Here is a 17,969-nt window from a genome sequence, read left to right as displayed (position 1 = left end):
GCTTGCAGATGGATTCACTAAAGCTTTGCCAGTCAGAAGTTTTGAAGAGTTTAAACGTAATCTCAACTTGTCATAGTTGTGATTATGGGGGAGTGTTAAACATAATATTGTACAGGTTATTAGCGTGGCCTTGAGGCACACGGTAAGGTAGTTAGGAGGTTATTCTTTTTATGTTTATCTCTCTCTTATCTCCTAAACCCTCCTGTAATATCTCTGGTGGTTAGCCTCGACGCCGCCGCCTCCTGTACCGAACCCCCTCAATCAATATATACATCGCGGGTCTCCATGTATGGAGATTGAGACGCTTCACAATTTCCACACTAGGAATTTCTGCAGATCCCCAATTCCCTATCGTATCACCCGTTAAGAAAAAAACACCCAACATGAAAAAGGGACTGTTTATTTTACATCCAGATAAAAACCAATTCACTTTCAGCCATATTTTTCCACCAGTGTCCCCCTGTCCTGTGTCCCCTGTCTTCTGTTTGTTCTTACTTGTCTCGCTTTTACACAGTCCAGCAACATGTTCTTAACGGGTCCACACCCCAGCATTTTCAGCCCCAACATAAAGCAGGAAAAAAGGAGAAAAACACCCAACTTTGGAGCCAAGCTTTCCTATGTCCACTAAGCTAAAGCTAACAAAGGGAGGAAAGGACCAAAATGAAATGACAAAATACACACTGGAAAAGAACTAATATTACACTAATAATTCCAATAAAGAGTTTCAGCTTAATATCCACTGAAAAATGCACTGTAAAATCTGGATGTCCACTAAGAATTACAATGTAAAATCCACTAAAATTACACTGTAAAATCCACTAAAATTACACTAACATTTACATTGTAAATACCGCTAAAAATATACTAACAATCCAAATAATTTGTACTAAATTACACTAAGCATTTCAGTGGAAATCCACTAAGAAAAATACTGTAAATCCAGTAGGAACTGCAGTGTAAATTCACTTAGAATTAAATTGTAAATCTACTTAGAATTACAGTGGAAATCCGCTAAGAAAACCACTGTAAATCCAGTAGGAACTGCAGTGTAAATCCAGTTAGAATTACACTGTAAATCTACTTAGAATTCCAGCGGAAATCCACTAAGAAAAACACTGTAAATACAGTAGGAATTACAGTGTCAATTCACTTAGAATTACACTGTAAATCCACTTACAATTACACTGGAAATACAGTAGGAATTACACTGTAAAACCATTAAGAAAATGCACTGTAAACACCAGCAGAGAGGGCAATTCCTCCATGATCTGGGACACAAATCTTGATGGAGATGCAGAAAAAACACAAGTAAACACCCAACTCTTATGCATTCACTCCTCCAAGATGTCTCTCCTACCTCATGACATCTGAAAGAAAAACAAGATCCCTGTGAGGATCATTCACATATGTTGAAGATCACAACTTAACAGAACAAAGATTAGAACACAGGCAGCAAAGATAGCATGAAGCAGGAGAAACCCTAGGAACAACTAGACTATGAACACACAAACTACTAGGTCCATGGTCACAGGAATAACACTTTGGAACACTACATTCTGAAAACTAGTTGCAAAATTAGCGCTCTGAAATTCGCAGCTATAGCCACAACACTGGGCCAAATAAAAGTTTGGGGATGAGAGGGGGCATGTTCAGGAAGCTATGAATTCCATTTAGGAAAAACTTGTTCAAACAAAAAGAGTAGTACTGCTGTAACTTCAGAAACTTTGGTGCTGAGAAACTGTACATTGTTCAGATAGTTTTGATCATGTTTAGACACTTGTATCTGTGAATCTATGACTGTATTTTAGACATGGGAGATTAAATTTCAGTATAAAGATGTGAATACATGACTATATTTTAGAAACAATGGTACTGTACAAAGTTATAGTTCAAATTACTATGATCTGATACTAGTTCACAATGACTAATCTGCCATGAAAATTAACAGTGAAAGTAAAATGATCACAAAAAGGACCGAGGACAATCAGGTTAAGTACTGACACTAGTTGACACTAACAAAAGAAACTATATACTGAAATCAAATTATTGTGACTTGTTTGATAAATTTACTCTGACCTTCTCTATGTAATTACTCTGTATCCTACATTGTAAATTACAAGCTCTGATTTGCACATAAATAGAAGAAATCAAAAACTTGTGTATGAAAAGACTACTGGAATTGACACAAATAACTCTGGTTTCAAAGACAAAAATGTACAAAAAATCGTTGCCAATGACTTGCAACATGCTTTACTGCATTTCTGATCTACTTGTTGCATCCGACATATGCATAAACATACATACATGCAAAAAAGGACAAATGGGGACAGCAGAAATGCTCTTGTTTATTCTACAACACTTCATTACATATACTTTCCGAAAACATTGAGTGCAGGTGCCTGCAATCGAATTAGATGCAATGGAATATAGCATCAAAGGGTAGTCACTGTACCTCAAAGAGAGTATGAAAAATGCACTACTCAAAAGGGGGAGTGGGGGCTAAATTCAGTGCAACAAGCTTCCTAAGAGAGTATGACAGGCTAATAGAAGTCATTCATGAGAGGGAGCAAGAATGTGATCACTTGTCTAGAAACAAAAAGGATGCACACAAGAAGTTCTGGTCCAAATACAGTTTAGAAAGACAAGTGCATGAGCTCTACAACATTCGCATCTTTAGGAAGTTCCAAAAGAAAATGGAAGATACAACGAGGCTGCATGTGTTTGAGCTTGAAAAAGAAAAAACCCTACATGGTTTATCAAGCTGAGACCTATCATTCGAGAGAACTAAGAAGAAGAAAGTTCCTAGTACAGATAGATTTGATGCAAGAGAAGTACTCATGCATGATGCATCTGTTGCGCATTTCACAAGGATGGAATCCTATCCTAACACATACTCAGAGTGATGATCCAATTGAACGTAGAGAGGATACCTGACAAGTATATCATAGACAGATGGAGTCGATGATCATGATACACAAGCCTCCTCCCATTTTTGATGAAAACTCAACACTGATGTACAACGTGATGCAAAGGAAACTCGTCTATGTGGCTTCTCTGAACAATTTACACTGCCATTAGGATAAATAACAAGGGGTCCCTGCCCACAGGCCTTATATGACATAAATGTGATAAAAAAATTACAGTAGAATTACACTGCAATTTAGCTTGGAAAAATACAGTACATAGACAGCAAGAAAAAAAATACAGGTTAATTACACTTAACACACATGTTAAACACTGAGTGTAATTACATTGCAAATTACACTAAATTTACAGTGTAATTACACTGCAATTTTAGACTACAAAATTTTAGTACATAGACTGTAACTAAAAAAATAGGTTAATTACACTGAAAATTACAGTGTATTTACATTGCAAATTAGACTGGAAAATTTCAGTGCATAGACTGTAAGTACAAAAATTCAGGTTGGTTACACATAATAGACAGATTAACTACACTGAAAGTACAGTGTAATTACACTGCATGTTAGATTGGAAAATTCCAGTACATAGACTGTAAGTACTAAAATTACAGGTTAGCTACACTAATTTATAGTGTAAATTAATGGTGGGGTTAAACCCTTGTTCAGTTTAACACAGATTGGAAGTTACAAGAAACAAAATTACAGTGATAAAAGTCTATATACCTGAACCAACAGTAAAAAATATCACTGTAAATTTGAACTAAAAACAACATTTGTGCTAATACATTTACACTGGACTAAAAAATGAAACTATAATGAAAATCCACTCAAAATTACACTAGAAATTACAGTCTGAAACACTGAAATTAAAACAGAATTTTTTCAGACCAACACGTACATATCAGGAGACTCAACCTACTAGGAGACTCAACATTTGCATGCCTACATCTATCATCATTAAATTATTTTCTCTATGTACTGAAAAAACCAGTTAATGTACCACCATGTAAACAAAAGTATAAAACAATGAAAGCACACAATTCAGTTAAATGTACCACCATCTACACTGAAAGTTACACAGAGATATCAGTGAAATTTAAATAGAGATATAACTACAGTACAGACCAAACAACTGTTGCTTAACTGAAGAAATTCAGTCCAAAATAAAACCTAAATAATACATTTACACTTGCCATTTACAGTGAAAAACCAGTGTAAGATAGACTACTATAGACTAAAACTACAGTAGAGATATCACTGTAAAATTAAACCTAACATTACATTTACAATGGCCAATCACTATTGCAGTCTATTGTAGCCAAACAACTGTTACTTAATTACAGTGAAATCCACTCAAAATTACACTGCAGTAGTACAGACCAAATAACTATTACTTACCTGAAGAAATTCAGTTCAGAATCAAACAACAGGTGAAAAGCGGAGCAACCATACACATCCACATCAGAAATTACACTAGAAAACCACACATCTACATCAAAAACAGGCTAGACCAGACAAACATCAAGCTACCACACTAGCAGCCGCCAATGGATCAACACCGCTAATTCAAAGGCCTCCACAGGAAAACTACATCTACATTCGGAAGAAGAAATCAAAATAGACAAGAGGGATCCACCGCTAAATTTACATGTGCAACAAAAAATACCACACACGACAAATGCAAGTAGACGAATACAACGAGACAATCAACCAGATCTACCAAATCACACAGAAAAATGAAGAGAGAATGAAAAAGGGGGAGGGGTGCTTGCAAACCAACAACCTCAGGTAGGCGACGGGGGGAGAGACACAGGGCTTGTGGACCACCACGAAAGAAGGAGCGTCACGAATCAAACGACCCGAGAAGAAACCGCAGCCCAATCGCCATGGCGTCGACTTCGCCTGTCCCTCTCTCCCTGACAAGAACAAAGGTGAATCGAATCAGAGCGCGAGCTTGGAGATAAGCTGCCAGGAGAGGAGGGGGGAGAACCGCGGGCCTGACCACCAAAGTGTTACCCCAGCCCTGTAACCACAACAAAAAATAGCAATTAAGAGAAAAGAAGCCAGGAGCGACAAGCCCCTGTAGCTATCACCGAAAGTCTGTCGATCTGTTGTTTCGTTCGCTAGTTCCGCCGAAGAGCTGAAATTGAATCAATCAAGTCGTTGCTAGTCCAAGCAGCTCCACATGCAGGAGTTGCACGTACGTGTGGTAGGATAATCCTGTTAGATGTGTATAGTCTCTTTTCGGTATATCCTCATTGTATAAGGGGTTTACTGCACTTCACCACACATGTATATGTATTGGCCTTTGGCCCTCGGTAATGTTAGTTGCCATTCATCCAACATGGTATCAGATGTTAGGTTCCCTTCTCTCCCGCACGCTGCAACTCCGTGCTAGCTCCTCCCTCGATTCGCCCACTGCCAGGTCCGGCTCTTCCTCCCGCGGATCCGGCCGTCCGGCTCTCCTCTCCGCGAATCCGGCCGCCCCGGACCTTCTCGCTGGGCTCCGGCCGTCCTGGCTCTCCTCTCGACAAATCCGGCAGCCCCGGACCTACTCGCCGCGGCTCTGCCCGTCCCGGCCTGCTCCGCTGCCCGGCTTGGCCCTGCTTCCGCGCCTCCTGCCACCGGGCCGCTGCTGCTCCCCTGCTCCGCTTCGGCTCTGCTCGAGGCCGGCCGCCGCTTGAGCTCTCCGCCCGGGTGCTGTTCCATCAGGCCGGCTCAGCTGCTGCTCAGCTTCGAGCGGGGGGGGGGGGGGGGGGGGGGGGGGGGTTGGGGGTCCCCAACCCGTCGGCTCTGCTTGAGCTCGAGTCGCTGGCCCTGCTCGCTGCCTCGATTGCCCGAGCGAGGCGTGAGCGAGCGCTCGTGTTTCCCTCGATCCAGATTGGGTTGTCCTGTACCCGTTGACTTCCAAAAAAAAAGGGGCAGAAACAGCAAAAAGGGATACCTCAGTATGTCATCTTCGGGCTATGTGGCTGTTCCTCGCTGCTCGGTGATCTTTGATGGCACCAACTATGCTGAGTTCGCTGGTTTCATGCGTATTCATATGCGCGGCCTTCTGCTGTGGGGTGTTCTCTCTGGCGAGGTACCCTGTCCGCCGTGCCCTGTTGCTCCAGTGGCGCCTGTTCCGCCAGTATCGCCGGTGATTGCTGTTGATGCTTCTCAGGCTGATCGGGATGCAACCAAGGCTCTTGATAATGCTGCAGTTGATACTTATGATCAGCAGGTATCTGCCTATTCTGCCTATTCTGATACTTATGATCAGCAGGTATACTCAGTGGTGCAATGATGATGCTCGAGCGGCTGCTGTTCTCACTGCGAGTGTTCTCCCTCATTTTGCTTCGGAGTTCATGGGACTTGGCACAGTTGCAGCGATGTGGTCTTATCTGTGTCAGCGCTATCAGCCCTCTGGTGATGCTCTCTACCTATCTGTGGTGCGACAAGAGCATGCACTTCAGCAAGGTGATTCCTCTGTTGATGAGTTCTATTCACAGTGCTCTGCCATCTGGCGCCAGCTTGATTCTCTTCGGACAGTTGTTTGTGAAACCTGTCGTTGCTGTCAGACTACTCGGTCTGATCTGGAGTTTCAGCGTGTTCATGAGTTCTTATCTCGTCTCCGATCTGAGTTTGAACCTCGACGTGCTCACTTACTTGCTCGTGGTCGTGTTCCTATCTCGGAGGTACTTGCCGAGCTTCGTGCTGAGGAGACTCGCCTTCGCTCTGCTGGGTTGCTTCTGGTTCTGTCAGTGCTGGCCGCCCGAGTTCCTGTGTCATCTGCTCGCCTCACAGCTCCACCGCTCCTGCCTACTCCTCCAGGGGGGGGGTCAGCCGTCCTCCTTATGCTGAGAAGGGCCCGTCGCGCCGTGACACCTTCTGTGGTTACTGCTCCCGGTCAGGTCACCCAGAGTCTGATTGTCGCCAGAAGAAGCGAGACCAGAGGCGCTCCCCTTCCAGCGGGACTCCTGTGTCTTCCTCGACTCCGTCCCTCACTGATCAGGACATTGTACGCCTCAAGCATCTACTTGCTTCATCCGGCTCCTCGTCGACTGGTTCTGCTGCTGTAGTGACTGCATCCCCTTCATCACCATCGCAGCCACCTACACAGTCAGGTATATCTTCGTGGGTTCTTGATTCTGGAGCTTCTTTTCATATGTTTTCTGATTCTTCCGCTCTGTCTTCTCTTCGACCTCTTGATTCGCCTGTTAATATTCTTACCGCTGATGGCACACCTCTTCCTGTTGCTAGTCGTGGCATTCTTTCCACTCCTTCCTTTTCGGTTCCAAGTGTTTCACATGTTCCTCGTCTTACCATGAATCTTTTTTCTGCTGCCCAACTTACTGATTCTGGTTGTCATGTCATTCTTGATACCGACTCTTGATCTATTCAGGATCGTCGCACCAAGGCTTTGGTTGGTGCTGGCCCTCGGCGCCGTGAGTTAGAGGGTCTTTGGGAGGTCGACTAGCTTTGTGTTCCTTTCGCTGGCACCACTTCTGCCAGCTCCCATGCTCTTGCTGCCTCTTCGTCTGCGTCCTTCCAACAGTGCCATCATCGCCTTGGTCACCTTTGTGGCTCTCGCTTGTCTTCGTTAGTTTGTTAGGGTCTCTTAGGGTCTGTATCTGGAGATGTTTCTTTACATTGTAATGGTTGCAGACTGGGCAAACAGGCACAGTTACCTTATCCCACCAGTGAGTCGGTATCTCAGCGTCCTTTTGACTTAGTTCATTCGGATGTTTGGGGTCCTGCTCCCTTTGATTCGAAAGGTGGTCGTCGCTACTATGTAATGTTTATTGATGATTTCTCTCGCTACACTTGGCTCTACTTCATGAAATCTCATGGTGAGGTTCTCTCTATATACAAACGATTTGCTGCCATGGTTCACAACCAGTTTTCCATGCCCATTCGTACTTTTCGTGCTGACTCCGCTGGAGAGTTTATCTCCCAGCTGTTGCGTGGTTTTCTCGCGGAACAGGGTACTCTTGCCCAGTTCTCTTATCCTGGAGCTCATGCTCAGAATGGTGTTGCTGAACATAAGCATCGTCATTTGCTTGAGACCGCTCGTGCGATGATGATTGCTGCTTCTCTTCCACCCCATTTTTGGGTTGAGGCTGTTTCTGCATCCACCTATCTCATCAACATTCAGCCATCGACTGCCTTGCAGGGTGGTATTCCTCTGGATTGTCTCACTGGTTGCTCTCCTGACTATGTTTGGCTGCGTGTGCTATGTTCTTCTTGCCCCCCGTGAACGCACCAAACTGACTGCTCAATCGGTTGAGTGTGTCCTTCTTGCTTACAGTGATGAGCACAAGGGCTATCGCTGTTGGGATCCTGTGAGTCGTCGCTTGCGCATCTCGCGTGATGTGACTTTTGACGAGTTTCGTTCCTACTACCCACGTCCTTCATCCTCGAGCTTCTCTGTGGATGATCTCTATTTCCTTCTCCTTCCTGATACACCTTGCTATGTTCCTTCTGTGTCATCTCTTCCTCCGCCATCTCTCATTCCTTCTCCTTCACCACCGACCCCACCTTCTCCATCCTTCTCATCCACCTCTTCACCATCATCACCAGTTCGTCGCCCTCTCTCACCGTTCCCTCTCCACTATACTCGTCGCCCTCGTCCTGAGGATGTCTCATCTGACGTGCCTTCCACCTCTGGTGCAAATCTTCTCATGCCTTCCCTGATGAAGCTATGTACCTAGGGTAGGGTCATGGACCTGTCCAAGCTACCCTCCCCAAGGACATCTCTTGAAGAAATCACCTTTCAATAGACTTAGGAGTGTTCCACTCGACGAACTCGAAGACACTCGACCATGAAGACTACCACTCGACCATGAAAACAACCACTCGACAGCCAGGAGATCTAAAGTCATTCCGCACGCTAACGGTCGGTCATTAAGTAGCTTTTATGGTCATCATAGCACTTTATTTGTGGCGTTACCAGTAATGCCCGACCTTAATGTACCTTAAACCCTGCATAACTGAGGGCGGGAGGGGTCTGGCGAACTCTATATAAGCCACCCCCCTCCTCAGTGTAAAGGGTTCGCACCCCTGTAATTCATACACACATAATCCAGTCGACCGCCTCCGGGCTCTGAGACGTAGGGCTATTACTTCCTTAGAGAAGGTCCTGAACTCATAAACCTCGTGTGTCTACAACTACTCCATAGCTAGGATCTTGCCTCTCCATTCCTACCCCCTACACTACTGTCAGACTTAGAACCACGACAGTTGGCGCCCACCGTCGGGCAGATGTCTTAGCTAATTATTGGAGAAGTTGTGATTTTTTCGATTCCCATCATCATGGTTTCGGGCGGAGGTTTGGCTGAGGGCCGCGAGATCCATCTCGGCGCGCTCGTGTTCATCGCCGACGACTCCGCCTGGCTTCAGGAGGCTCCGCTCGACGTCGACGCACTTCCCGTCCGCGGGGCAACGCACTTTCGTGCATGCGTCCGCGGCGTCCTCCTACGGCAACCGTCGACTCAATATCGGTCGGCCCTGGTGACGTCCTCGCTCCCCGCGGCCCGCCGGCACAAGCGTTCTGGTCAGTCGAGGATCCAGCGGTGGGTGAGACATGCTGTGGTTGCCAGTCGGCCACCCCCCAAGTCGCGGCAGTCGAGCCCGACGAATCTCTCTATGGCTTGTTCGATCTGTCGACTGGCTCCGTAGAGACTGCGTCCGAGTGCGACAGCAGTGACCCCGCGACGGAAGTCCTGATGGTCGACGGTCCGCGCAGTCCTCCAGGCTTCCCCCGCGGTGGTGGTGGCGACGGCGGAGGCGACCCGTCGCGCGTCCATGAAGAGTACCTCCCCGAGCCCCTCTCGTCTCAGCAGAGGGAAGAGCTTCGCCTCCGTAATATGGATGCACTTCACACTCCTATTGTTGGAGAAACTCCCGAGCCTTTGGCCTTGGAAGAGGTGTGCCTGGCCAACTTGGCCGAGCGCACTCGACTGGACAACCTCCAGTGCGCACTCGATGAGTGCGCTCGACAGCGGATCCCCGAGTCCAGTCGACGACAAATTTTTCCGCCCCCGCAGGTATATCGAACTCCGATTCAGAATTTAGCAGCTGCGACCCATATAGCAGAGTCGATTCAGCCTTCCCAGTCAGAGGCTGGTAGAGGCTTGTTGCAGATCAGAGCATTACTCCGGGCAGCAGGAGACCAAAATTCAGCTGTTTCACAGTCGCAGAACAGGATCCACAGCAGATCTGTTGCCGCAGATACAGTCCAGTCAGCTCACAGCCCAAGATTGCCCCTGAGGCGTGAGGGACGTGGAGACCGGCGTGATCAGTACAAGAACCGTGAGCAGTATGATCACCGACTCGATCGTGATGATCGACGTCGAGTGCCCACCCATCCCCCGAGGAGTGGATCGTATGTGCCTCGACAGCAGGATGACAGACGCCCTCACAGTGTTGGGCGAAGGATTCCAGTCGACCCCAGGGAACCAAGCTTTGATGCGAGTGTTGGGGAACGCAGTAATTTCAAAAAATTTACAACGCACACGCAAGATCATGGTGATGCATAGCAACGAGAGGGGAGAGTATGATCTACGTACCCTTGTAGATCGCAACGGAAGCGTTGACACAACATAGAGGAAGTAGTCGTACGTCTTCTTCCCGATCCGACCGATCCAAGCACCGTTACTCCAGCACCTCCGAGTTCTTAGCACACGTACAGCTCAATGACGCTCCCCGGGCTCCGATCCAGCAAAGCTTCGGGGAAGAGTTCTGTCAGCACAACGGCGTGGTGACGATGATGATGTTCCACCGACGCAGGGCTTCACCTAAGCACTACAACGATATGACCGAGGTGAAATATGGTGGCAGGGGACACCGCACACGGCTAAGGAACGATCACGAGGATCAACTTGTGTGTTCTTGGGTGCCCCCTTGCCTCCGTATATAAAGGATCCAAGGGGGGGGTGGTGCGCCGGCATAGAGGAGGGCGCAGGAGGAGTCCTACTCCTACCGGGAGTAGGACTCCCCTCCCCGTTCCTTGTCCAACTAGGAGAGGTGGAGGGAGAATAGGAAAGGGGGGGGGGCGCCGCCCCTCCCTCCTTGTCCAATTCGGACTAGGGGGAGAGGGGGCGCGCGGCCTGCCCTGGCAGCCCCTTCCTCTTCTCCACATTAGGCCCATAAGGCCCATTAACCCCCGGGGGGTTCCGGTAACCCCTCCGGTACTCCGGTTTTATCCAAAACTTCTCCGGAACCCTTACGGTGTCCGGATATAGTCATCCAATATATCAATCTTTATGTCTCGACCATTCCGAGACTCCTCGTCATGTCCGTGATCACATCCTGGACTCCGAACTAACTTCGGTACATCAAAAATGCATAAACTCATAATAACTGTCATCGTAACTTTAAGCATGCGGACCCTACAGTTCGAGAACAATGTAGACATGACCGAGACACGTCTCCGGTCAATAACCAATAGCGGGACCTGGATGCCCATATTGGCTCCTACATATTCTATGAAGATCTTTATCGGTCAGACCGCATAACTGCATACGTTGTTCCTTTTGTCATCGGTATGTTACTTGCCCGAGATTCGATCGTCGGTATCCAATACCTAGTTCAATCTCGTTACCGGCAAGTCTCTTTACTCATTCCGTAATACACCATCTCACAACTAACATATTAGTTGTAATGCTTGCAAGGCTTATGTGATGTGCATTACCGAGAGGGCTCAGAGATACCTCTCCGACAATCGGAGTGACAAATCCTAATCTCGAAATACGCCAACCCAACATGTACCTTTGGAGACACCTGTAATGCTCCTTTATAATCACCCAGTTACGTTGTGACGTTTGGTAGCACCCAAAGTGTTCCTCCGGCAAACAGGAGTTGCATAATCTCATAGTCATAGGAACATGTATAAGTCATGAAGAAAGCAATAGCAACATACTAAACGATCGGGTGCTAAGCTAATGGAATGGGTCATGTCAATCAGATCATTCAACTAATGATGTGACCTCATTAATCAAATAACAACTCTTTGTTCATGGTTAGGAAACATAACCATCTTTGATTAACGAGCTAGTCAAGTAGAGGCATACTAGTGACACTCTGTTTGTCTATGTATTCACACATGTATTATGTTTCCGGTTAATACAATTCTAGCATGAATAATAAACATTTATCATGATATAAGGAAATAAATAATAACTTTATTATTGCCTCTAGGGCATATTTCCTTCAGTCTCCCACTTGCACTAGAGTCAATAATCTAGATTACACAGTAATGATTCTAACACCCATGGAGTCTTGGTGCTGATCATGTTTTGCTCGTGGAAGAGGCTTAGTCAACGGGTCTGCCACATTCAGATCCGTATGTATCTTGCAAATCTCTATGTCTCCCACCTGGACTAGATCCCGGATGGAATTGAAGCGTCTCTTGATGTGCTTGGTTCTCTTGTGAAATCTGGATTCCTTTGCCAAGGCAATTGCACCAGTATTGTCACAAAAGATTTTCATTGGACCCGATGCACTAGGTATGACACCTAGATCGGATATGAACTCCTTCATCCAGACTCCTTCATTTGTTGCTTCCGAAGCAGCTATGTACTCCGCTTCACATGTAGATCCCGCTGCGATGCTTTGTTTAGAACTGCACCAACTGACAGCTCCACCGTTTAATGTAAACACGTATCCGGTTTGCGATTTAGAATCGTCCGGATCAGTGTCAAAGCTTGCATCAACGTAACCTTTTACGATGAGCTCTTTGTCACCTCCATATATGAGAAACATATCCTTAGTCCTTTTCAGGTATTTCAGGATGTTCTTGACCGCTGTCCAGTGATCCACTCCTGGATTACTTTGGTACCTCCCTGCTAGACTTATAGCAAGGCACACATCAGGTCTGGTACACAACATTGCATACATGATAGATCCATGGCTGATGCGTAGGGAACATCTTTCATATTCTCTCTATCTTCTGCAGTGGTCGGGCATTGAGTCTTACTCAACTTCACACCTTGTAACACAGGCAAGAATCCTTTCTTTGCTTGATCCATTTTGAACTTCTTCAAAACTTTGTCAAGGTATGTGGTTTGTGAAAGTCCAATTAAGCGTCTTGATCTATCTCTATAGATCTTAATGCCTAATATGTAAGCAGCTTCATCGAGGTCTTTCATTGAAAAACTTTTATTCAAGTATCCCTTTATGCTATCCAGAAATTCTACATCATTTTCAATTAGTAATATGTCATCCACATATAATATCAGAAATGCTACAGAGCTCCCACTCACTTTCTTGTACATACAGGCTTCTCCAAAAGTCTGTATAAAACCAAATGCTTTGATTACACTATCAAAACGTTTATTCCAACTCCGAGAGGCTTGCACCAGTCCATAAATGGATCGCTGGAGCTTGCACACTTTGTTACCTCCCTTTGGATCGACAAAACCTTCTGGTTGCATCATATACAACTCTTCTTCCAGAAATCCATTCAGGAATGCAGTTTTGACATCCATCTGCCAAATTTCATAATCATAAAATGTGGCAATTGCTAACATGATTCGGACAGACTTAAGCATCGCTACGGGTGAGAAGGTCTCATCGTAGTCAATCCCTTGAACTTGCCGAAAACCTTTTGCAACAAGTCGAGCTTTGTAGACAGTAATATTACCGTCAACGTCAGTCTTCTTCTTGAAGATCCATTTATTCTCAATTGCTTGCCGATCATCGGGCAAGTCAACCAAAGTCCATACTTTGTTCTCATACATGGATCCCATCTCAGATTTCATGGCTTCAAGCCACTTTGCGGAATCTGGGCTCACCATCGCTTCTTCATAGTTCGTAGGTTCATCATGATCTAGTAGCATGACTTCCAGAACAGGATTACCGTACCACTCTGGCGCGGATCCTACTCTGGTTGATCTACGAGGTTCAGTAGTATCTTGTTCTGAAGTTTCATGATCATCATCATTAGCTTCCTCGCTAACTGGTGTAGGTGTCGCAGAAACAGTTTTCTGTGATGTATTACTTTCTAATAAGGGAGTAGGTACAGTTACCTCGTCAAGTTCTACTTTCCTCCCACTCACTTCTTTCGAGAGAAACTCCTTCTCCAGAAAGTTTCCGAATTTAGCAACAAAAGTCCTACCTTCGGATCTGTGATAGAAGGTGTATCCAATAGTTTCCTTTGGATATCCTATGAAGACACATTTCTTTGATTTGGGTTCGAGCTTATCAGGTTGAAGTTTTTTCACATAAGTATCGCAGCCCCAAACTTTCAGAAACGACAACTTTGGTTTCTTGCCAAACCATAGTTCATAAGGCGTCGTCTCAACAGATTTTGATGGTGCCCTATTTAACGTGAATGCGGCCGTCTCTAGAGCGTACCCCCAAAATGATAGCGGTAAATCAGTAAGAGACATCATAGATCGCACCATATCTAGTAAAGTACGATTACGACGTTCGGACACACCATTACACTGTGGTGTTCTGGGTGGCGTGAGCTGCGAAACTATTCCGCATTGTTTCAAATGTACACCAAACTCGTAACTCAAATATTCTCCTCCACGATCAGATCGTAGAAACTTTATTTTCTTGTTATGATGATTTTCCACTTCACTCTGAAATTCTTTGAACTTTTCAAATGTTTCAGACTTATGTTTCATTAAGTAGATATACCCGTATCTGCTTAAATCATCTGTGAAGGTGAGAAAATAACGATATCCGACATGTCTCTGAGTCGAATGATGGAGATTGCTACCAAGTACGCTAATGGTGAAGATGAGGATCGACTCTGGAGTGGCAAGCTCAAATCAGTCGCCCACGAAACCGGAGGAGGAAATTCCAGTCGGAAGCAGAAGCGGAAAGCTGAGCCAGCTGCACCTGGAGGAGCCTTGGCTGTGACTCAAGGAAAGTTTAAGGGGAAACCCAAAGGGCCTTGGAACCCTAAGAAAGTTAAAGACCAACATGGAAATGATGTGTTGGATTTGCCATGTCACATTCACACAAAGAAAGATGAAGAAGGTAAACTCATTTACCCGAAACATACCACTCAAAAGTGTCGGCTCTTGATCCAGCAGTTCCAGGGAAAACAGCCCAAAGATAAGGAAAAGGAGTCGGACAAAGCTGAAGACAAGGAAGATAGTGATGATGGATACCCCCAGGTCAGTTCCACCCTTATGATTTTTGCTGATGTTGAAAGCAAAAGTCGACTGAAAGTTATCAACCGAGAAGTGAATATGGTTGCTCCGGCGACACCCAGTTATTTGAAGTGGTCTCAGACTGCCATCACATTCGACCAGTCCGATCACCCAACGCATATAGCCACCCCTGGGAGGCAAGCTTTGGTGGTCGACCCAGTTGTCGAAGGCACTCGACTGACCAAAGTCTTGATGGATGGTGGCAGTGGTTTGAATATACTGTATGCAGAGACGTTGAAAGGGATGGGCATTCCGATGTCCAGACTCAGTACCAGCAACATGAGTTTCCATGTAGTCATTCCTGGGAAGAAGGCTGAGTCACTCGGCAAAATTGCTCTTGATGTGGTTTTCGGTGATTCCAAGAATTACCGCAAAGAAAAGTTGACGTTTGAAGTTGTGGATTTCCAGAGTGCTTATCACGCTATTTTGGGCAGGCCAGCTTATGCACGTTTCATGGCTCGACCATGTTATGTGTACCTCAAATTGAAGATGCCTGGTCCCAAAGGTGTGATCACTATTACTGGCAATCGGAAGAAGGCGGAAGAGTGCTTTCAGAAAGGCTCAAAGATCGCCGATGCTCAAATGGCAGTGGTAGAACTGCAGGAATACCAGAAAACTGCAGACCCGAGTGATTTGTTGCGAGCCAAGAAGCCCGCTACGGAATCAGCGTTTCAGTCGTCCGGTGAGACAAAGCCGATTCATATTCACCCGACCGATCCCAATGCTGCTCTGACCCATATCTCAACAACACTTGACTCCAAATAGAAAGAAGCGCTCATCCAGTTCCTCCGTGAGAACTGCGACATCTTCGCATGGAAGCCTTCTGACATGCCAGGTGTTCCCAGGGGGCTGGCTGAGCACCGTCTACGAGTTGACCCAAAAGTGAAACCTGTCAAAGAACATCTTCGACGGTCCGCCGTCCAGAAGAGAAAGGCCATTGGCGAGGAGGTGGCTCGGCTCTTAGCAGCGGAGTTTATCCGAGAGATTTACCACTCTGAGTGGCTCGCCAATGTTGTCATGACCCCCAAGAAGGACAAGTCACTTCGCATGTGCATTGACTTTAAACATATCAATCGGGCCTGCCTGAAAGATCATTTTCCTCTCCCCCGCATCGACCAGATAGTCGACTCGACTGCGGGATGTGAGCGTCTGTCTTTTTTGGACGCCTATTCCGGTTACCATCAAATCCTTCTGTATGGGCCCGATGAGATCAAAACAGCTTTCATCACTCCATTCGGGTTCTTCTCTTATGTTACCATGCCATTCGGCCTCAAGAATGCCGGAGCCATGTTCATGAGGATGATTCAGAAGTGTTTGCTCACTCAAATCAGTCGGACTGTGGAAGCATACATGGATGATATTGTGGTCAAGTTACGGAAGGGTTCCGACCTGCTGACTGACCTTGCTGAAACCTTTGCCAACCTCAGGAGGTATGATATCAAGCTTAATCCATCAAAGTGCACATTCGGAGTTCCTGGCGGAAAGTTACTCGGTTTTCTCATTTCCGAACGAGGAATCGACGCCAACCCAGAGAAAGTTGGTACTATACTCCGAATGAAACGTCCTGTGTGTGTGCACGATGTCCAGAAGCTTACTGGTTGCTTGGCCACTTTAAGTCGATTCATTTCTCGCATCGGTGAAAAGGCATTGCCTCTTTACCGACTGATGAAGAAGTCAGACAAGTTCGAGTGATCTCCTGAAGCTGATGCATCATTTGCAGAGCTAAAAGCCCTGCCCTCCACCCAGCCGGTGCTTGCTGCTCCAATCAGCAAAGAGCCTTTACTGCTTTGCATTGCAGCCACAGGACAAGTTGTCAGTACAATACTTACGGTCGAGCGGGAAGAAGAAGGAAAGGCCTTTAAAGTTCAGCGCCCAGTATATTATGTTTCTGAAGTTTTGACCCCATCAAAGCAAAGATATCCCCATTACCAGAAGCTTGTATATGGGATTTACATGACCACAAAGAAGGTTGCACATTACTTCTCTGACCATTCCATTACAGTCGTCAGCCATGCTCCATTGTCAGATATTCTGCACAACAGAGATGCAACTGGTCGAGTGGCAAAATGGGCGATTGAACTCCTTCCCCTAGATATCAAGTTTGAGGCAAAGAAAGTCATCAAGTCCCAAGCAATAGCAGATTTCATCGTCGAGTGGATTGAACAGCAACTGCCGACTCAAGTTCACTCGGAGCACTGGACCATGTTCTTTGATGGCTCTAAGATGCTGAATGGTTCCGGTGCTGGGGTAGTGTTAGTTTCCCCCCGAGGAGATAAGCTCAGATATGTTCTCCAAATTCACTTTGATTCCTCCAATAATGAAGCACTTTTGTATGGGTTGCGTATGGCCATTTCACTCGGCGTCCGTCGCCTCATGGTCTATGGCGACTCAGATTTGGTGGTTAATCAAGTGATGAAGGAGTGGGACGTCAGAAGTCCGGCCATGACTGGTTACTGCAATGTAGTGAGAAAGCTAGAGAAGAAATTCGAGGGGTTAGAGTTTCATCACATACCTCGACTGAAAAATCAAGCAGCTGATGATTTGGCAAAAATAGGTTCCAAGAGAGAAGCCATTCCCAGCAACGTGTTTTTGGAACACATCCAGACACCATCGGTTCAAGAGGATCCTTTCACCAAAGAAGCCTCGCAGCCAAAAAGTGCCACGGATCCGACTGAAGTTGAGGTTCCAGCGGTGGTCGACCTGATCATGGAAGTTTTGGTCATCACTCCTGACTGGACGGTGCCGTACATCGCGTACATCCTAAGGAAGGAACTCCCAGAAGACGAAGAAGAGGCTCGACAGATCGTCCATCGATCCAAGGCCTTTACCGTCATAAAGGGACAGTTGTATAGAAAAAGTGCGACTGGAGTCAGTCAGAAGTGTATAACGCCAGAAG

The 17,969-nt window shown here is 46.1% G+C and overlaps 1 long non-coding RNA gene across 1 annotated transcript; it reads right to left on the bottom strand.

The window, feature by feature from the left end:
* Positions 1-1,191: 1,191 nt before the first annotated feature.
* Positions 1,192-4,988, bottom strand: LOC147962997 (uncharacterized). Its single transcript, XR_015607379.1, has 3 exons — positions 4,708-4,988; positions 2,931-3,054; positions 1,192-1,367 (listed from the first exon to the last, which is right to left on the bottom strand). It is a non-coding gene; the product is annotated as an uncharacterized LOC147962997 (long non-coding RNA).
* Positions 4,989-17,969: the final 12,981 nt, after the last annotated feature.

The sequence above is a fragment of the Triticum urartu genome, chromosome 6A (assembly GCF_056163025.1).
Source record: "Triticum urartu cultivar PI428250 chromosome 6A, HENAU_Tu73, whole genome shotgun sequence".
Lineage (NCBI taxonomy): Eukaryota > Viridiplantae > Streptophyta > Magnoliopsida > Poales > Poaceae > Triticum > Triticum urartu.
The sequence above is the reverse complement of the archived record's forward strand: the minus strand, read 5'-3'. Positions and strand labels throughout refer to the sequence as shown.